Source organism: Gracilinanus agilis, unplaced genomic scaffold, assembly GCF_016433145.1.
Source record: "Gracilinanus agilis isolate LMUSP501 unplaced genomic scaffold, AgileGrace unplaced_scaffold19478, whole genome shotgun sequence".
In the NCBI taxonomy this organism is placed as follows: Eukaryota; Metazoa; Chordata; class Mammalia; order Didelphimorphia; family Didelphidae; genus Gracilinanus; species Gracilinanus agilis.
In genome coordinates, this window is record NW_025350780.1 from 2,883 (window position 1) to 7,282 (window position 4,400).

General features: G+C 42.7%; 1 pseudogene; it reads right to left on the reverse strand.

Moving 5' to 3' along the window:
• Nucleotides 1-1,325: 1,325 nt before the first annotated feature.
• LOC123254303 lies at nucleotides 1,326-1,729 on the reverse strand (annotated as a pseudogene).
• Between the last annotated feature and the right edge of the window lie 2,671 nt (nucleotides 1,730-4,400).

The window sequence follows — 4,400 nt, forward strand, 5'->3', positions numbered from 1 at the left end:
TCCCTTATTTCCCTCACTTGTTTTCCCTTTGTTGGGGAGGGGGTAGAAATGAGTAAAGGGTCCACTTTTGTTCTGAAATCCAGTGTTCAGGTTCCTTTCTAGAATTCTGTTGCCTAGCTTTGCTCTGAGGTTCCTGATTCTGGAATCCAGGGGACTATGGAGAGCATATTTGGGGGCAGAGCTGTGATACCTCCCCTGTTAGGATTAGTCCATTGACTTTATCTTCATTAGACCTTTAGGAGGCTACTCTAGTAGGCTAATCCAAGGCCTTGAGCATCTGCAGCTAGAGGACGAAATGGATAGAATGCCTCACGTAGAATTAGGCAGATTCACCTTCCCGAGTTCAAATCTGGTTGTCTGGTTTTTTAGGCACTTACTTGCTGTGTGATCCTGGGCAAGGCACTTAACCCTGATGGCCTCAGTTTCCTCATTTATAAAATGAGCTGGAAATGGCAAGCCACCCCAGTTTCTCATAAAATGGGTTGGAGGAGGAAATAGCAAACCACTCCAATTTCTCTGAGGAGAAAATGGGATTAGAGAGTCAGACACAACTGAAAACAACAGAACCATCTCTTCATTAAACCTGGGAGGGATTATTCTGTAGAGATAATATTCATAAAGTGAGGCAGAATGAATCGAAATTAGTCATTAAGAATGGCTTCCTGATTTTGAGGACCAGGGAGTTGTTGAAATGAGTATCAGGGGGAGCCCTTTCCTTAAGATCTTAAGAATCTACACTAGACTGCTTGAGATTGGCTATATCTAGCCTTGCCCGAAGGTAGACATATGAAATAGGCAACTTCATGTTTCTTTGACCTAATTATTCTAGCAAACAGCCCTGGGTAGCTAACTCTGGATTACTGTTCTTTCTCCTCAAAAAATATATTCAGCTCACATATTATGACTTTCCATTAAATTCAATGAGGATTAATTTAGCACCAGTTGTGTGTAGAACCCAGTACTCTACACAGAGGGAAAATCTGGACAAGACAGTCTCTGACCTCATGGGGCTTATAGTCTAGCAGTGAAATCTGATATATATATATACTAAAATGTAAAATAGCATATTTGAGCATTAAAAAGAAACAAGAAAAAATCAGCATCCTCCAGGCAATGTGACTTTGGCTGACTTGGTCTGGGCTCTAGATTCAGCTTTCACCTCTTACACTTATTACCTGTATGACCTGGCAAATCACTTAATAATCTCTGAATCTCACTTAATCTTTCCTTAACTATAAAATAAAGAGGTCGGGCTAGATCAAGGGTCAGTAGACCATAAAGCCTACAGCTTTTCTATTGCCTGTGAGTTGAGAATGGTTTTTACATTTTTTTTTTGCATTTAAACAATTTTTATTAGTAAGATTTTAAAAATGGGGTTGGGAGTTGCAGAGTTGGCAGGCCTGCTGCTTCTACTGATAATAAAGCTCCAAGTTCATTCCATCATGGATCTCATAGTCACCCAGGGAAACGTGGTCCTTGAAGATTGTGTACCATTTCTTCAGGACAATCTTGTTCCAACGGGTGCCTGTTTGAGCCGCAATCAATTTCTTCAGGTCTCCTATCGTGTCATCCGTGTTGCACTTCACACGGACCTTCTTGCCCAGACGGTCGTTACACACAACCTCGATCATGGCTCCCAGATACCCCCGACCTCCTTGTTTGGCCTCAGCCTCTGGCTGTGACTCTGCTTATCTGGACGGCCCTTGTCCCTGGCAGTGCCTTCGGACATTCACCCCGAATCCCACGCCACCCCTGAACCGGCCCACGATCTCAGTACCGGTTCGGTGCCCACCTCTCTGGTTTTTACATTTTTAAAATAAAGTTTTATTGTAATTATAAAGGTTAAAAAACCCAGTTTTTTTTTTAACCCTTACCTTCTGACTTAGAATCAATACTGTGTATTAGTTCTAAGGCAGAAGAGTGGGAAGGGCTAGGTAATGGGAGTTAAGTAACTTGCCCAGGGTCACACAGGTAGCAAGTGTCTGAGGTCAGATTTGAACCCAGGACCTCCCATCTCTGGGCCTGGCGCTCAATCACTGAGCTACCCAGCTGCCCCCCAAACCCAATATTCTTAGCTCTTGATGGTATACAAAAAGGAGGCAAAAGGCCATAGTTTGCTGACCTGGGGACTAGATGCTAGTCTCAGAAGTCCCTCCTTGCTCCAGATTTTAGGCTCCCATGGTCTCCTCTAAATGCTGAGAAGGCTGGGATTTTCTTTGCCTGATCAATATTCCAACTGTTACTTTTATGGAAAGGCAATCATTCTGGTATACTGGGAGTTTCTTCATCATCCCGGCTCTGGCCCAGCAGCTGCTGGCAAGATGAAAGGCAGTCTGGGACTAAATCCCCACAGAAGAGAGGGCCCTGAGAAGACTAACAGTTAACAGGTGTTTGCAAGCTTGCAGGCACTTTCCTGTCTGCCCTCTGGACTCCAGGAAACTTCCCCCACCCTCTCCACCAAGCCTTGTCCTTGGTTACAGCAAATTGGATTTGGGGATGTTTTGTCCCCTCTGACACAAAACAGATCACTTGCTAAGAGGATATTCTCCAGCAGACAGTGTATGGAACTCAGCTTTAGCAGAATCAATCCCATGCTCCTACAGGAAAGAAGCCATCCCTCTGAAAGTTAGAGTCAAAGGAGACACGGGAGAGGAAATGGTTAGAAATCTAGGAAAAGAAACCAGCCACGTAAAAGCTTCCCTGATCCCTGTACGCTGTTCATTTCCTTTGGCATACACTCATTTCAGATTAGTAGAGAGAGATGTCCATGGGGGTCATTTGGTTTCTGCAGCTTGGAGGGGAATGAAGCCTTTCTGGGCTGTGGCCCAGCTGGGTCAAGGGCAGGGAGGGGAAACAGAACACTGGAGGTGGGTTTTATTTTTTTCTTGCTTTTGGGAGTCAGATATGAATGAGTGGGATGTGTAAATGAGCTTAGGCTTCAGAACAGGCAAGAGGGAAATCCTTCTTATGTTGTAAAGTTGCAGTTGTCTATCCTTCCCTTCCCTCCTTTTTTCTCTTCTCTTCTCTTCTCTTCTCTTCTCTTCTCTTCTCTTCTCTTCTCTTCTGTCTCTCCTCTCTCTGTGTGTCTCTGTCTCAGTCTGTCTCCAGATGGTCCAGGTCATGATTATGAATAAAGTAAAAGGCTTCTGCACTGAGGATAGTAGCTGAGGTCAGGTGGTTCTAAGAAAAGGCCAAAGTAAGTGATAATATTTTTAAAACTCTAGGTCCCCAAGTGAAATTTTTCCAAGGGGTTTCTCTTCATCTTCACTGCCTACAGAAACATCTTGGCCATTTTTATGTCCAAGTTTATTAAGTCCACATTATTAAGTGCTGAGCTCGGCAATAGGAAAACCTGAGTTGGAATCCCTGCTTCAGATGTGTGGCTCTGGGCAAACTCAGTTTCTTCATCTGTAAAATGGGGATAGTGTTAGCATCTATGTCCCAGAGTTATCTTGAAGATCAAACAAGAGCATTTCTGTAAAGTGCTTAGTCTGGCACATAGTAAGTAATAGATGCTTAATAAATATTTTTTCCCTTCTTCCCAAGAACAAATCAGTGAACTCCAACAGAAGGCTTTTGATTCTTGAACTTATTCCTGTGCTCTTGAAATGACTTAGCATTACTTTATAGAAACCTCATATTTACTTACATACACTTTTTTCTGCTCACCTATAAACCCCTCAAGGGGAGGAATTGTTTAATTTTTGACCTTGTATACCCAGTGCTTAATGCAAAGCCTTATTAGCTGACATAGTAATTGACAGTATAAAGACCATTTAGGTAGTACAGTGGATAGAGTGCCAGGCATGAGTTAGGAAGACTTGAGTTCAAATCTGGCCTCAGACACTTCCACACCTGTTCAGGGCAAATCACTTAAACCTGTCTGCCTCAGTTTCCTCCTCTGTAAAGTGAGCTGGAGAAGGAAATGGTAAATCCTTCAGTATCTTTGCCAAGAACATCCCCCAAAAAGGTCATAAAGAGTTGGACAGGATAGAAATGACTAAACAACAATAAATTTTTATTCACTTCCTCTATCCTTCCTTGTTTCTAAGTCCAGCACTCTATCCATGTCAACCTGATATCTATTTGTTTATCAAATCAAATGGGATGCCAATCTCATCAGAGTCTTATTTGTTACCTATGTCAATAATACTAGGTGTTTTTCTCTCTTCTTCTTCTGGGAGGCCTGGGACATGGTCCATAAATGAAACCCTAGATACTGGCCCTCTGTGAAAAATATCTATGATAGGATTTATCTGATAAACCCTGAAGGATGGATTTGGACTCAGATGACCTGGGTTCAGATACTTCTTCTGCCATTTACTGTACAACCTTGGACAAATCACTTAAAAATCTGTGGGCCTCAGTTTCCTCTGAATCAAATAGTTCCTTCCTTCCTT